The following is an 18469-nucleotide window of genomic DNA, read 5'->3' as shown; positions in this document are numbered from 1 at the left end:
TTTACTGTCTGGCAAAGTTAAATATATAAATCTTTCTGAGTCTACACTAGTAGTACTTGATACCATACACTTCTCGCAGTCATGCTGCCATTGATAAGAAAGCCTAAACAGGTGATCTACATCTACACCCTCATCTTGCAATACATCAAGCATATACATTAAAAACTCCTGAAAATCCTGCTGATTATTTTCAGAGAAGTCTGTTTGACCTGAACATTCATCTAAGAGATAACGAACTTCAGACACACTTTCTACTTTTGTCCGATCAGTGCTACATTTCTCTAACACAGAATTCAACAAACAGCATAAAATTTGTTCCGAATTGAACACAATCTGTTCTTTTAAAGTCTCTAGTGAAAAGAGAACATTAACCACTACATTTGCATAGCAGTTGACACCAGAACTGTTTTCAAATTGAAAACCGACAACATCTTCAACAGAATCCGTTTTCTTTCTGCTTACAATTTTTGGTTCATCGACTTTTCGGCTTTTTGCTACAACCTCCCTACTATTAGTGATATTTCTTCGTTTACGGCCTACCACACGTTTCTCAAACAAAGGATATTGATGCAAATGTGGCGCATACTCTCTTCTTAACCTATTGTATTCCTTAACACAATCTAGATCCGCACAAATGTTTGTGACATCACAATCAATCAAGTACAATCCCGATAAAGTTCTAACTTGTGACAATGCCACATATGCCATACCCTCTTTGAACACAGAACTGCCAATATTCACCAATGCACTATCTACACTTAAACCTTGCGATTTATGGATTGTCACCGCATATGCCAAGCAAACAGGAAACTGTTTACGGCGAACATATAAGTCTTTAACAAGCAAAAACCTAGCAGAACAATGACCAATTAGCTGTACTTCCTCAATGCCATCAAATTTAATTTTTAAAAATTCAATACCATCTCTACTTCTGTATTTCTCAAAATCAACAACATTACCTATTGATCCATTTACCAGACCTCTTTCAACATGTAAATTCCTTCTCAAAATGATTCGGCAATTTAAACACACATTCAAAGTCTTTTCAAAACCCGCTGTTTTAGATATAGTCTTCTCTAATGAATCCAATTTTGATTTCAAATTCTCTGACAAAATAATTGTGGATCCCATATGCTCTATTCTGTCAATAGCTTCAAGTTTCACAATCTCTTGCTTTTCTAAATTCAACATTTTGTTGTTGAAGATGGCACATTCTGCAAGAGTTGGCATCAAACATATTCCGGATTTCTTCTCAGTAATTTTCTGAAAAATATTCTCAGGCACAACGTCTTGTTCTGGATATAAATTTGACAGTAATCGTGCATTTAAAGCTTCTTTCCCATGCTCGGTCACTTTTCCAATTCTAATATCTTGTAGAATATTCTTGTAATCTTCATCCTTTGCCTGACGCATATTTTCATGCAGTTCAGCATAATTGAAGTTTAACCATATATTGACGTTGCCAATGCTCCCTAGGCACTTCCTGGTATCTTCATGCGTGAGTATTTTGAATACAGGTTGTCCTTTTACTGGTGTCAGCTGCAGAAGATCTCCAAAAACAATGATGTGTTTGCCACCAAATAACACATCATACTCAGTTTTAAGAACTTCTTGCATTCTCAAATGCACAAAGGCAAGCATGACATTGGAAACCATGCTTACTTCGTCAATGATAAGAAGTTTCATTTTCCTCAAGACTCTTGAAACTTCACAACAAGCATCCCCAGATAACTTGTGGTATTGTAATTTGTTGTCATGCTCCACTGGCAGCATCAGTAGATGATGCAAAGTAATACCTTTAATGTTATGTGCTGCCAGTCCAGTAGGAGCGGTAACAACACAAGACAGCGATGACTCAGTCCTTTCCTGCAAATAACAAGAAATTGCTTTAATAAGGAAACTTTTTCCAGTTCCCGCTTCTCCACTCACGTACAGTCGGACAGGCTTCGACGACGTACATGAGCACTCTTTCTTCTCATGACTTAATCCATGATCAATTTGCTTGGTCACTTCGTCATATATTTTCCTCTGCTCAACGTTGAGTTGTTTTTCCAAGTCTTCTAAGTTAACCGCATCCTCCTGAGCATGTGCCATGGCTCTTTCCACTTCATTCATAGCAGTGGCAGCTTCATTTTCGATAATAGGTCCTCCTAGTGGATCCTGACTCAATGAAACAGAACTCTGACTGTCCTGAGAACTGTCTCTGGCAATCTCGGCTGCAATCGTTGCTTCCTGCTCAATTTCCAAAGTCAACATTTCTTGGTATTTGGAAAAAGCAGGACATTCTATGGTCTCCTTAGCAGCAGTGAAAGAGTCTTCGTAACAGAGGAAATCTCCAAGCAGTTCCTCTTCTGCACGCCAAGGCTTGAAAAGTTGCAAAAGTGCTAAATAGAAAAACTCCTTTTTTACTGGAGATTCGCCACTCAATTTTCGATGGTTTACTAATTGGCATTTTCTTTGCTTGACCAGACATCCCTCACTTCCAATTACAGCATACACTCCTTTCTCAATATCTTCTTTGATGTTCCTCTTGAATATATAATTTTGTAGAACCTCATATAGACAAACATTCTCAAGGTGACTGCTTCGATTTGGATAATATGTATCCAACATGTTGGTCTTCAAAATGTCGGTACTGTTTGGTTCCTTTTCCGCCAAATACTCAATTTCCCGGACAGGTTTTAGAACTCGATTCTGCGTTGCAGCAAGACCAAGACTCGCCCAAACGATACTCCTGGATTTGGCATAGAGACTTGCTGAAGACAACCGGTCAGAACATTCGTAAGCTCCAATTTCCCGATGCGACAACATCTTCAGACTGAAACTGTACAACTTCTTGCTGAGGCTCTTTTCATGGGAAATGTCCTCCCACATATCCTTCAATTCTGTCTTTCCTTTTTTGGTGATGTAAGATGTCACATACCGAGCCACAGCCATACAGTTGTCAGCCACAAACTGTATATCCATGTTAGCATTCCACATGGACAAAATCACTGGGTTGTAGTCGTTGATGTACTTGGACTCTTCGTTCCTTTTCAAATTGTATGTATTTTTGGGTGATTTCCTCGTCACATTATGTCGCAGCGAAGACATCAAACTGTTCACTCTTCCTTTAGAAATCACTGGTCGTGGAAAGTTGAAACGACATTTGGTGTAGAACTTCTCCTTGTTTCTGAATTTACGACGACAGTACTTTCCACAACGATGGCTTTGGAAACGTAGAACGTGTTCTCTTAGGCTTTTCTTCTCCGTTGCGTTTGGAACAGCACACGTAGAATACTGTTCTATAAAATTCATCACTAAGTCATCCGGATCTGTTCCAAATTTAGGTGCATCCTTGATCCACAGCAACATATGTATATGAGGAGCACCTCTTGCTTGGTAATCCTTTCTCCAGAAGAAATCCAACACCTCTCCAAGAGGTGGATTCTTCTTATTTGTGATGAAAGACATCATAGCTTCAAATCTATGATTGAAGTACCTGCATACATTCACTGGATCCAAAGAACACAGTTCTCCAGGTGTCTTGAATTCAATGTTTTCAATATTTCCATTTGCCTCTCGTAGAAATTCAAGTAAGTCTTCCCAGCCATACTCGGCACAGCTCAGAGTGAGGAACCAAGTTGGAGTTCCTAAGTTCCTCAGCATACATTTTAAATCACCATGACGACGGTACCAGTACTCATTAGTACCACGCTGACACGCCATGAGATTAATTAGGTGAGAATCCAAAATACTGTCTTGGACATTGACTTTATGCATAAAGTCACTTGCCGAGATGTTTCGCATCTGTATACCACTTTTTAAGATGTGGTTCACTGCATATGACAGTCCAGACAGATCGCTTTCAAACAGGAGATGAAACAAATAGGGAATGCATTGACGAAACCTAGAATCTTCTGCATACAATCGTAAAGTCCGGTATCCAGACGCAGGAATTTGATGAGGTCGCTCATCATATCTTCCTCCTTGACCTGTTGGAAATAGTTGTGGGAAACACCGAGCTTCCAAAGTTTCCTCCCAAACACTAATGGGACTCCCTTTGGCTTGTTTCATTTGAAACAACTCAATAGCATTCCCCATGACTTCCTTGGAATGCAAAGGATGAACACTATAATGTTCATATATTTCTTCACTTTTAGAGGCCTCTACTTTCTCAATTTGGCCAGCACACAAATCGCTATCCTCTTCATCACTTACTTCCTCTTCTGCAACATATACATTCTTATAGAACTTATTATTTTTCTTTAAATACAATGTTGCCTTTTTGACTTTCCTAACATCCACTAAATCTTGCCATATTTTCTTATTCTTTGTCGGAACCCCATTAACCAAGATAACCAGAGGTTCCCTCTTCCACTTTTTCTACTCCAATTGTGTTAATGTTTTTGTTCAAATCTAGAGGCAAATAAACAACTCTTCCCTTTAATCCTCTCTGTGAATCTGATGGAGGCAACTTCCCTGTCTTTGGCTCCATTCTTACAATAGCCTGAAAGGGATGGATACGTTGAATAAAAATAGATTCATAAGTATTTAAATCCTTCAATTCAGAAGGAATCTCAACCAATTCCAGATTATTATGAACCGCCCTAGCGGGCATCTGGTTTTGGTTTAATTTGTTACAACAATAAGTACACACACGTTGATCCGATCCCAAATCAAAACAATTTTCTACCATCAAGTATGTGGCAAAATCCTTCCATTCACTATTATTTTCCCTTTCACTTTTTGCATATAAATCCACTAACTTAATCTGATTCTTGTAATAAGTGCGTCGACAACACACACAAGTGAAATTAGGCCTCTCACTTGATTTCATCTGAAACGTGGCAATTTCCTTCTGAAATGTATCTGTACTACAAACCTGTACATTATCTTCAACATTACCCTCTACTTCTGGGTCAATTTGAACATTCTCATCTTTACTTCCAAAGTAACAAAACTCAATTTCTTCACAAATATTCTTGACATCTATTTCAGAACCATGCAAAAGAGCAGCACATAATTGTTTAAGCATAATTGCTGGACTCTTAGCATGATACAACATTCTGACTAATTTCCTGACTTTATTATGATGCACTGCTAGCATCCTGAAATGATGAAAAACACTCTGGCATACTCTCCTGGAAAGACAAGCCAGTGAATGACCACGCAAACCTGTCATTTGTCTCACTCTGCAAGGATCTAATTCTTGCAACAACTTCATTTTCTGCTTCAAACTTTTCTTATTAAATGTCCGTACAAAATCACAAAGCAAATTGATGGAATCCTGTTGCACACTGCAAATAGAACTACACTTCCAAATGTACACAGGACCCTTAGGACGTCTTCCTAAAACCTCATTACCTAACACCTCGTCTGCCTCTGTTGTCACAAGTTTTTCTTTTTCAACTGGACAACCATCCTTCACTTCATAAGCTCGACCACTGGTGTCAACTGCAAACACCAAATCATTATCCTGAAAATAACTCTCCTCATTAAAAAATGCCTCACAACTTGAACTATGCATCCATTCTCCGGAAAAAACTTCACAAAAGTTAGTACGATTTACTACTCTCTTCCATCTACTATTTGATTTGAAATCAGAAATTACCTTGCTTAGTTTCCTAATTCTATTGATTACCAAAATAAATAACTTTCGCTTAATTTCGAAAGCATGATCAATAATTTTCTCTACATTTTTCTTCTTCTTATAAAATGCCACTTTCTGTTGGCCTTTCTTAATATTTTTTAATAAATTAAATATTATCCTGTTGCGGAACATTCGTTTTCGAATGTCCCTAAACTGTTGTTTCCTTCTACTATCATGCACAGAGTTATCTCTTGCTCTAGCAGTAACATTTTTGATTGGTCTTTCCTTTCCATTTAAATTGCTTTTCTTTTTCTGGACTGAAACATTTTTGGGAGAAATACTTTTTTTACTACAAATATTTCTTATGAATGATTTCGTGCTCTTACCCGGAGCTTTCTTGGTGATTTCACAAATTTTTTGGGGAGAGGACTGCTGCAATAATTGATGATCCTGATGTCTTTGACGTTTTCTAGCCTTTCTAATTTGATTCTTAGTTGGCATTTTTCAAATTTTGAAATGATCTGCAGTTGAATCTGTGGAAAAATATAATAAAAAATGTTATTAACCACTATTACTAAACAGTAAATGAATAACAGTCATCAAAAACTTAACACCCTACTTATTATTTAACATACCAAATCTTTTGCACCACCACTGCGTCACAAAAGTGACGCACAGTGGTACAAAACAGGCATACACCTATCATAAATCTCTCCCTAACATTTTAAATTATTGATTCAGGATGACGATAAGGGGCCTCATTTATGAGGCCTTGCGTCAGTTTTGCGCTGCGGATGCGGCACTTTTTGTGACGCATCTGCGGCGTAAAACATGCGCCTTGTTGCGCCATATTTAAAAAGTGACGCATCTAGGTAGATGCGTCACTTTTTAAACCCCTGCGCCACATTATACCTGCGTCAGGTATAATGTATGCAGAGGTCGCGTTCCCCCGCAAAAAGCCTCGTAATAGTGACGCAGTGAAATCTATGAGATTTCACTGCATCACTTTTAGGATGCTGTTGCGTCAAAATCTTGCGCCTGCCTCACAGCAGGCGTAAGGCTGATGCAAGCCCTTTCACATGGGGCTTTCCCCATGTGAAAGAACGCATTGCTGGAGATGCGTCACTTTTGTGACACACTCCAGCAATGCGTCACTTTTGCGCTTACAGATGCGTCAGAAATACTGACGTATCTGTAAGTCCTTGCAACATGATGCGTCATACATTAAATATGACGCATAATTGGTGTCGCAAGGAGTGCACAGTGAAAAGTGACGCATCGCTGTTTTCACGCAGCGATGCATCACTTTTCATAAATGAGGCCCAAGGTGTGGCCTATCTAGAGGTTTGTTTGGGCCCAGATCTTTGGACTGGGGTGAATGTGTGTCATTGATCCACATTCGGTCCATCACCTGTTTTGTTTGTTTGAGGTGAGGCCAACACACGGTTGCAGATGAGATTTTTGCTTGTTGAAGAAAACAAAGGAGATAGTACATGTGAAGGCCTACGAATGAAGTAAGTCATGTCCACTTCACTCTTGAACAAAGGGCAGACCTCTTTTGAATCTGTGGTCACACCTAAACTTCATCTACACAATGTCATTCATAAACTTAGGAAACACTAGTGATGTAATTGAAAAATGTGGAGTTTCTTTTCCTCATTTCAGAATTACATCACCTGTGTTTCCTCATTGACTTAAAATGTCCTTAATACACATGAAAGCGTTTTTTAGATTGCCCTTGCACCATTTTTGGGTCATTTTTAACATGGCTACATAACTCCCATAATCAAAATCTAAATTTGCCAAGCACAGGTGGGAGCATATTTACAAGAAACTTGCCCCATGCAGAAAGCTCTTCAATTTAAATGGGAAAAATAACATCAGAGACACTTAAATGCCTTATAAATATGCCCCAAACAACCTATGAAGCTCTAGCAGTACATATCCAGAAATGTAATTGATTTCAAAAAATCGTTTTTAAACACAGCATATAAATCAATTGTATACCTACATTCAAGATGAAATGACTGAAAATGTCCTTGACACACATGAAAGCGTTTTTTTGAATGCCTTTGCACCATTTTTGGGACATTTTAAAAAAGGCTATGTAACTCCCATAATCAAAATCTAAATTTGCCAAGCACAGGTGGGAGCGTATTTACAAGAAACTTGCCCCATGAAGAACGCTTTCCATTTAAAAAAGGAAAAATAACATCATAGACACTCAAATGCCTTATAAATATGGCCCAAACAACCTAGGAAGCTCTAGCAGTACATATCCAGAAATGTAATTGATTTCAAAAAATCGTTTTTAAACACAGGATATAAATCAATTGTATACCTACATTCAAGAGGAAATGACTAAAAATGTCCTTAAGACACATGAAAGCGTTTTTTTGAATGCCCTTGCACCATTTTTCAGACATTTTTAACATGGCTATGTAACTCCCATAATCAAAATATAAATTTACCAAGCACAGGTGGGAGCGTATTTACAAGAAACTAGCCCCATGAAGAAAGCTCTTCCATTAAAATGGGAACAATAACATCAGAGACACTCAAATGCCTTATAAATATGGCCCAAACAACCTATGAAGCTCTAGCAGAACATATCCAGAAATTTAATTGTTTTCAAAAATCGTTTTTAAACACAACATATCTGTTTCAGCTTACATGAGAGACCATGGAATGGGCTCCATGTACAACAATATCTTGTGTTACTGCATGCCAGAATGCTAAACCGAATATGCAATTACAATTTCTCAAAGAAACAAAATCTATTTGTATATCACTTGAGACAAAGCCACATTTTAAAAACACAGCTTTCTTCATCATTTTCTCCTTAAATCATACTATTCTCTATCTAAATTAAATAAATCTTTTCTCACCTTAGCAAATACTTTTTGAGTTTCAAAACAGTCTCAGAAATACTCCAAATTGTCTTCAGCAGAACAAAGAGGATGCACTCCAGAGGCTGCAGCTATAGAAAGCACAGAAATGCAGATATTCATTACACATATCTCTCATATTAGCCAATCATAACTCTTCCCTCATTTTTTTCAAATCAAAACCCTTCCCCCCTCTGCCCTCTCTGCCTTTTTTGCTTAGCAACCAACTCCTGAAAGACCTCTCATGTTTGCAAGTTCACACAACAATGTTTCAATTGAACTCTGAACTCTCAGTGCACCTGCGTATCCAGTGCAATCTTTCATTAAATGTTTTTTCCTTGACCATTCAAATTACATCTTTCAAAGAACACATCCATGCACCCTAACTTTCTGTTTTCAGAAATGGAAATGCACCAATCACTGCTAATGAATCATTAGCACTGGAAATCCACAGTTTTTTTTCTTTACAAACTCCTACTGTTTCAACTGACCATTCATTACCACACTTCATCTGACTGCAGCCCAACCTTCTCTCACCATGTTTAATGTCTGGATTGTTGGACATAGTTACATCTACTGGGCTCAAAGGTATGCTGAGAACAGAAATGTACCTAACCTCAATTTACAAGATGTGGAAATTAAGTGGTTGGGCCAAAGAGGATTAAAATGTCACCAATTGATACCATTGGTGAAAACCTTTATGCATTTGCCAAAACCTGACCTGTTAATTGTGCACTGTGGAGGTAATGATTTGGGCACTTTGACTGGGGTAGGTCTGGAAATGCTTTTAAATGACACCTTTGAGCAATTAATGGCACTTTTTCCTCAAACTGCCTTGGTATATTCCAATATATGCCAAAGACAGAAATGGAGGTGGTCCAACCAATTTTGTCCACAAATTGAGAAGTCGAGGAAGCATGTAAACAAATCTGTTTCAGCTTACATGAGAGACCATGGAATTGGCTCCTTGTACAACAATAACTTGCGTTACTACATGCAAGATATCTACAGAGGAGATGGAGTTCACTTCTCAGATGATGGCAACAGAATTTTCATTTTGAATTTAAGACTGTGCATTGGTACCTACTTATAAGTACCAAAATGTACCATAAACACAAAAGCTCTTCTCAGAGCTACCCTACATCTGATCACTCACAATTATTATTTTTCTCTAACTTTTTTCTCTAATTTTCAACAAAATACGCTCAAAGAGCGCTACCCGGTACGCGTACTGGAAGCTAACCGCGCAAAATTTCTCAAAAAAATGTTTTTCCCCCGCACATATGGTCCTCCTCAGCCACCCTCAGAAAACCTAGGGGGTCAAGATACATCTACCGTGCCCCCTTCTACCCATTCTGAACATTATTTGCCCTCCATCTTTTATCTTGATTCGACCGAAACACAAAATGGTGGACTCCCGTTACGCTGCTGGTTCGCGGACCGGGCCGCATACCGGGAAGAGGTCCAATAAAAAAGGTGGGAAAGTAATTCACAGAAAAACGACTGGAGACACTCTCACCAAATATAGATTAGCTCATACTACATAACAATCCCTTTCATTTTCACAAATTTGATTGAAATTCCATTTAGCCATTAAGCCTGTAGACCTCTCTAAATACCGTGAGGTAAATTACTTCACAAAACACATCTGAAGTGTTGGAATTGACAACCAATGAAAATGTTACTTTCATTTTCTACTTTTATTACCTGACATTTGATTGGTTATATACCTGAATATATATAAAGGAAGAGAAGAAAACACAGCCATTTTGACTGCTACTTCTTGTTGTACATTACATTTTAATAGTTACCAAACACTTCAACTTGTTTGTGAAGGTAAGTTGTTATTTTTAAAACTAAAGTATATTGTGCACTATACCTTAATATGGTAAACTTTTTCTGATAGTTATATACTATCCCTCTGTAGTAGTTATAGATTTAGATAGACTTCTCTGTTATAGTTATGGATGGAGTTAGGCTTCTCTTGGTTAAATCACATACACTTTTTTATAGTCCTACTTCCACTCTGATACTATACACTGCCAAAAGATAAATTCTCTGATAAAAACTGCCTATCTAAAATTAATCCCAACAGTGCCCTATCTCTAGTAATATATATTTTTTTAATCCAAATTTCAGGCAAAATGGAAAGCGAGCAGCAAGTTCAATTTAAAATTGTACTGGAAGAGAGCAGCCAAGGAACCATTGATGAATTTATGGATGAAAGTAGAGACCAGGAACTACTTCAATGTGTGGAAGCAGTGGATAACCTGCTTAAAAATGAGGACATTTTACACCCTCATAGACTTCAAAATATATTCAATGACAAATATGAAATTTCTGACAATGAAATGTTAGAAAATTTAATAAAATATGAAACACAATCAAAATAAATAAAAAAATGCTTAAAAAATAAAGAAAAAAAAATCAACAAAAACAACAAACAATTAACATACAGTATTTGAAAAGTCTATCATTCTTTTTTCCTTATAGTACGCTGCCCAGAACGCTTTTCGGTTCGCGGACTAGGCGCTCACCACGCAAAAAAAAAAAATTTTTTTTTTTTGCCCTGCTGAGCCCTTTTAAAACCTCCACATAAAACCTAGGGGGTCAACGAGGATCTACTATGCCCCCTTATGGTAATTTCCCCCTTTGATTTGGCCTCCTCTTGTCTCTCGATCCTACAGAGAGACAAGATGGCGGCCGCTCCAGACTGTTTAGAATGTTGACAGACACCAGAGAGCCAATCAGCTTCGCATCGCAAAGTTTCGTTACGCAAAAAGTACGCGAACCGGAGCGCAGCCCGGAGCGCTGTTACAGATATATATCTTTTTTTGAACGTTAATTTCTCATAATCCACTGAAGCACATATATTGAGACCTAGCAAAGGCACATCGGGCTAACAGTCCCTACAATTTTGCCAAGTTTCGTGCAAATCCATTCAGCCGTTCGGGCTAAAAGTGAGGCCAACCGCCCTATGGAAATTAACATGGGAAAAACGCGTTTTGGGACCCCCCTTTTTTCTCGGCCCCCCCTTGACGAACTCCCCCCAAATTTTCAGGGTTTGCTCAGAAACAAAATGTGCCAATTTCCTGAAATTTCAGCCAATTCCGTCCACAAACGCCAAAGTTATTAGACATAGAATTTTCAAAAATCCCATAGGGAAAAAATCCTAACTATATATACCTACTGGCGACTGCCAGTAGGTAATATATATATATATATATATATATATATATATATATATATATATATATATATATATATATATATATATTCAATGAAAAAACCATAGGTTTTACACATGTTATAGTTAGCTGGACATTTCACTCATACAAAACCATTGAAATTCTCCTGTTATAGTTAGTTCAACTAACTATAACTCGCGCGCCCGCAATGCACTGCTGATGACGTCACAAATTACATCACTCATGACATGGTCAGTGACATCACTCATGACATCACTGATGACATCCAGTGAATGTGTGTTTTTCTGTAAATTAAATATGTTTTATATATGTATATCTCAATTTTGATGGAAGAAGAAATAGGTATATAAGTGTCTAAATGGCTGATTTTTTTGGTTTAAAATAGATTGTATAACTGACTGATTAAGTGTATCTGAGTGAATACATGGTGCACGTTTGACGTCATATGCAGGGGAGGAGTTGATCGCCATTTTCCTCAGAGGAAAGCCTACGCAGAAAAGCGAATGACAAATCAGAAGCGGGAGGCTTTGCAGCAGCAGAAAACGGGGGCCACGACGCGGAGGTGAACTACGCACCCCCCACCACTTCTCGCGTTTCCGTTTGTTTTGACTCTTTTGCTATCTCCTGGAAGGGCGGATTACTAAGCCCAGAAGGCACAGGGGCACAGACACTCCTTCCTGCACCGCCCTGCCCCAGGTGCTTTAAATCACCACCTGGACGCGCACCGCGGGTGAAATACTTTGCAGCAGCGGGAGGCTTTCCAGCAGCGGAAAACGGGGGCCACGACACGGAGGTGAACCACGCACCCCCCACCACTTCTCGCGTTTCCCGCTCTGCGGAAAACGCTTGTTTGTTTTGACTCTGGTGTAATCTCCTGGAAGGGCGGACTACTAAGCCCAGAAGAAACAGGGGCACAGACACTCCTTCCTGCACCGCCCTGCCCCAGGTGCTTTAAATCACCACCTGAACGCGCACCGCGGGTGAAATACTTTTGGCAGCGGGAGGCTTTGCCGCAGCGAAAAACAGGGGCCACGACATGGAGGTGAACCACGCACCCCCCACCACTTCTCGCGTATCCCGCTCTGTGGGAAACGCTCTTTTGTTTTGACTCTGGTGCTATCTCCTGGAAGGGCGGACTACTAAGCCCAGAAGGTACAGGGGGACAGACACTCCTTCCAGCACCGCCCTGCCCCAGGTGCTTTAAATCACCACCTGGACGCGCACCGCAGGACGCGCGCGGGACGAGTCGGGCAAAGCCCGGGCAAAGGGCGGGCCGTCTGTGGCCGTCTGGGGCCGGAGGAGGCCGGGCCGGGCTATCCCCCTAACTTCTTTAATCCGGACTGTGTTGTTTGCAAAGACTATGGGTCAGTGACTTTACTTTGTTGTTATTTAAAGTTGTCCCACAGTTTCCCAGCCTGCTGTGGCAGTAGTGTTAAAGGTTTAGTCAGCTAATTGCCTGGTATTGATGGTTCATTGGAGTTTTAATAAGGCATGTCACCCAAGGCAGGGAAGGGGAAAAAAGTGAGACTGGCTGCACGGATGGGTCCTTCACAAGAACTTTGGACCAGTTTATAACTAGGGCTGCCATAGTGCTGGAACGCGAGATAGCCATAATGGAGAAGAGATTGTCACTTGAACCTATCTCCTCTAAGCATTCCTCACTGGGTATCATTAGGGACTCCATTGCCCCTGAGCTGCTGTCCGCAAACTCATCTAAGGTTGTCATAGGGCTGGATACGAGTCGGATTTAGAGGCAACTGATGTACCCAATACATGTTCTTTGGTGGCCCCTACTATCTCGAGCTCCATCTCAGAGGATAGCCCCTTAAATACACCTATAAATGGGAAAAGGAAACAAAGGGGGGGAGGTCATAAGGGCAGACGCCCCAAAGTAATTAAATCCATCACTTCAGGGGGGGGGCCTCTGTTACAGAGCCCCACCCTGCTACCGATAGAACGCAGTCTACCATCACAACTTTGGGGAGCAGACTTCTGTGCTGCCCGAAAGCTTACCGTTGTCTACACAGTCCCCAGATAGCCTCTTCGGCCATATAGAGCATTTGATGAAATCGTTGATGCTACTCCTATTTGAAAGAATTAAATTAGTCCTCGAAAAATTGGGGAAGCTGGAAAATATTGTAACAACTAATTCTACTGTCATGGAGAAGTGTGTGGGCTGTTCTATGGCCAACAATAGTGCATCCAATGGAGTTGTTTTGTCAGCTCGTATTGGTAACTCTGCCGTTAGCCCCAACATAACACACCCCCAACCTCACAGGCTCCCAATTCAACAAGACAAGAGGGGTATTTCTGGAGCACCTAAGACAAGCCTCACCTCCAGTAAGAGAGCTGAAGCACAGGGGCGGGAGGGTAAGCAGCTGATAGTACCCAGTAATGTGGCGGTAGAGTCAATCTCTAAAGAGAAGGAGGTGACAGTCGCAGAAGATAGGAAGAGGAAGCTTCCCTGTATTGACCTTCCCCCTGACTCAGAGCCCTACACGGTGATAATGTCAGGGGTACCTGAGCTACAACAGGATAAACAGGAAAATCACAGGGAATTGAAAAATTAAGTTATTTTTTGGCTCAGCAATTATCGACCACTCCCAGGATATATCAATGGTGAAATCCTTCATGTAAGGAGGGTGAGTTGTTGGGTAGCAGACATAAGAACGTAGCAGGGGATTGTATAATTGTTAATTTTAGAGACCCCAGAGCAGTTAGATTTATCTGCAAAGGAAAGGAACCTAGTGGGGAGGGTGGGATATTAACTCTTGATCTGAGTTACTTTTATCCTCGCCCTAAAACAGGTATCTCTCTGTTTTCACGGAATTGGTATGAAACACCTTCTACACATCTTACTTCTGGTTTTAGGGTGGAGCGTTACTTTCCTCTGAGTCATCAATTGAACACCCCCCTCAACTACCCCATTTACACAAATAATCGTATTGGTCCCTTATCTTCCCTAGAGGATAATGACTGACTTGGGTATGGTAGGGTCTCGCAAAGGTTACAGCATAATAGGGGTCAACCCCATAGCTTAGGGGTTTCCACTAGTAGTTTTGTATCACCGCCCCATGACTACTCCCCCTCCTGCCTTCCTCTCCTATTATCAACAGTGTTGTCACAGGGAACTCTGTCCCTTGCAACATGGGGGGGATGCCGTAGGCGAGCCCTAGTTACGGGGTCTCTTTGGTGAAGGTCTCCTCATGGAATATTGTGGGCCTGGAAAAGAATTTACATGAACCAGACTGGGCCAGACATCTGGTCTTTCCAGGAAACTTGGGCAGTAGGCCCTTTATTTAGCTCTAGTTATTTAAATTTCTTTAAACCAGCAGCTAAGGGCAGTAGGGGTAGACCGGTGGGAGGCCTGACGATTTGGGTTCCTCAATGTGAGGGTGTCTCCGTGGTTGAGATACCAATAGACAGCCCGGATATTATGGCTATAAGGATTACCTCCACAAAGGGTCTTAACATTATTATTATTAACATATATATTAGGGGGCTATCAGGTGGGAGATGTTCTCCAACAGCCCTCTTATTAAAGGAACTTCTCTGCACCATCTCTAACAAAGACAATAGGGTTGTGTCTGGGGACTTTAACACCTGTTTTGAGCCACTTGGTTTGGTTGACGGGAAGCTTACAGAGGCAGAAGACTCTATGTGAGGTATTCCACAGCTGGAGCTGGTGCTCATTAAAAAATGGACGCATGCGGCTCTGTTTATGAAGGAATTGTGCCTTGATAAGGGCCTGTGGGCTGTTAACGGCAGAACAAAGTCAGATAGGGCAGGCGCAGTTATGTTTCAAAATGGAAGATCTGGGTCTCGCATCAACTATATACTGGCCAATCTGGAGTTGTGGTCGGTTATTGTCGATATGGTGGTCATGTATAGAACCGAGAGCGACCACAACCCCTTAGTTCTGTCTCTGAGAGATAACAGCTTTACTGTCTCAATCTTGGTAGATGTCCCTCTGGTTCAGGGAAAGGTAACCCTAACTAACGATGAAAGAAGGGTAAACTGGCCTAAAATAGCTATGAAGGAGGGTTCTTTGACCAGGATAAGGAACTTACTTATTAGTACGGTGGACAGATTAAACAGTTTTGAGTCACAGGTTGAGATCAATGAGAAATTAAGAGAAATCCACAATGGTTTTTTTATCTGATCTTAAATCTCTTTTTGTTAAGAGTTTACTCCCTAATAATAATAAAAAAGAGTTGAGACCCTGCTCCTGGTACGATAAAGGCTGTAGACAGGCACAAAGAGCCCTGATTAAAGCCATCAAGTCTAGACTTCCAGAGGACATCCGTAGTTGTAGGGCTTCTTTAAACTTGCCGAACTAACTGCTAGGAGGAACTGGGATGAGGACCGCTGGAGGGGGTTGCTACAGGCATTCGAGGGGCTGAATATGACACAATTCTGGCACCTGCTTAAATGGGGCAATCGCTTGCAGGATCAAGTTCCCGCAAACCATGTGGAGCCACAGGTCTGGGTTTCGTACTTAGAAAAACAGTTTAAACTTAAGAGTAGGCCTCCAGCTGAGACTCAGTTTCCTATGAGCGAGGACTCCCTGGTTTTTGTACCAAGTGAGGTGAAGGCGGTCCTAAAGGGCATTCCAACCGGGAAAGCACCTGGCCCAGACTGTATTCCTGCCAATTTATTTAAACATGAGCAAGATCTATGGGTTCCATATTTGACCATGTTAGTCAATGCCCTTGCTAGTGGAGCACTAGTTCCCGCTTCATGGTTAGGTGAAGAGATATTGCCTATCTACAAGAAGGGTGATAGCTCTGCCCCGGGGAACTATCGTCCAATTAGTCTTATAGACGCGGTACAAAAAATTGTGTCCCGCATTCTTCTCTGTCGTATTCAGTATTGGATGGCTGATTTTGAGGTATTAACACCCCTCCAGGCGGGCTTTAGGTGCCATATTGGTTCCCTAGACCAGGTATTTAGGGTTATGCTCCTATACAGGAAAGAGGTCCTCCTGGGGGCGGCATGCTATATGCCGCCTTCGTGGACCTAAGGTCCGCATTCGATCTAGTCCCGAGGATTAAGTTGTGGGAAGTACTATTGGGGATGGGTATGCCTAAAGAGTTGGTAGCCTTCCTCATCAACGTGCATAAACATACGTATGCTAGAGTGCGATGGGGTAAGCCTGGGGAGGTGACCGACAGTTTTGAGGTTTCTAAAGGGGTCAGACAAGGGTGTGTGTTAGCTTCCACTTTGTTTTCTCTGTTCATTAATGGGGTTATGAATTATTTTCATAACCACCCGACTGACGCACCCTACCTTGCTGTCAGGAAAGTTCCATTGCTCATGTTCGCGGATGACACGCTCTGTTACAACTCGCACTGTCTCGCTTTGAGCTTTTCTGCCGCGAACATAAGCTGGAAGTCAACGTAGGGAAGACCAAATTGATGGTCTTCCGTGGCACAAGACCAGTTAAAGCCAGGGTCAACATGGGTGGGGTCATCCTTGAAAAGACAGCCATCTTCACATACTTGGGTGTCACCTTTAGTGAAAACCTTAGTTCTAAACCGCAACTAGACCTCCTAACTCTTAAGCATGCCCCACTTGGTGGGGCTCTGCTAAAAGAGCACAGAAACTCCCAAACCAAACCTTTGGGCCCCTTGATTAAAATGTATGGTTTCAAAATATTACCGGACATTATGTAAGGAGCAGAACTGTGGGGGTTTAGTGACACTTCCCAACTTAGGGTCGCACAGAATACATTTTTTAGATCGGCAAAAGGGCTACCCCAATCAACACCTTGTATTCCTCTATCATATGACCTAGGATGTGACCTCGTGGAAGACGTGATTTGGTATAGACCATTGGCGTTTTGGCCGTGCCTGTGGACGACACCGGAACTGTCATTGTATGCTAAGGCCCTTTTGGAAGTAAAGAGGCTTCGGGTGCACACAGGTTTCCCTGGCTATCAGGAATAAAGGCTTGCCTGATGGATATGGGGCTGGGATCCTTATGGGTGGATCCAGTTACAGCTGTTTTCCCCTCTAAGAAGCATCTTAAGGAAATTTATTGGAGCAGGATCAGGGAAAAGAGGGTAACATCTGTTATGGAAAGCTGTATAACTGCTTTATTCCTTCCCATTAAGGACTCTCCCCACTGCGAGGAATATTGGGGCATTATTACAAAACCATTAGATTGTAAACTCTATCACCAGTTAAGAGTAGGTTGTCTCCCGCTCAGAGGGTTAACCTGCTCGTGGAATTCTGGTAGTTCTGACAAATGTCCCTTTTGTGTGGAGGAGGTGGAAACAGTCGACCACTTCCTTTTCTGTTGCCCAATGTATTCACAACCCAGACAAGCCTGGCTGAGTCCTGTATGTCGCTCGCTGGGTACCAGATCCGCATTGGTTGCCAGAAGAATTTTGTAATCTGAAACCTCAAAATGTATTGTTATATGCGTATCTAAATTTGTCAGTTGGGCGTGGATAATTCGGTCCCGGAATATGAGACCTTAAAACATTGTGCATTTTATGAACTATGTAGATTAGCAAGATTGTCTACTTCTCATGAATTTCGTTTTTAATCACTATGGGCCATATGTAGGTGGCCAAATACCAGTCGGTAGTGGCCGATTTCGGCCGTTACCGACCGGTATTTTGAGTTTCAGATGTAGGTGGCCAAAATATTACCGATTCAGTAAAGTTACCGAATCGGTAAATTTACCGATTCTGTAAATTACCGAATCGGTAAATTTACAGAATCGGTAATATGGGATGTAGGTGGCACCGAAAACAGTGCCACAGGCCCTTAGGAATTTGTTATTTACCATGA

Source organism: Lissotriton vulgaris, chromosome 3_1 (assembly GCF_964263255.1).
Source record: "Lissotriton vulgaris chromosome 3_1, aLisVul1.2, whole genome shotgun sequence".
NCBI classification, from domain to species: domain Eukaryota; kingdom Metazoa; phylum Chordata; class Amphibia; order Caudata; family Salamandridae; genus Lissotriton; species Lissotriton vulgaris.
The sequence above is the reverse complement of the archived record's forward strand: the minus strand, read 5'-3'. Positions refer to the sequence as shown.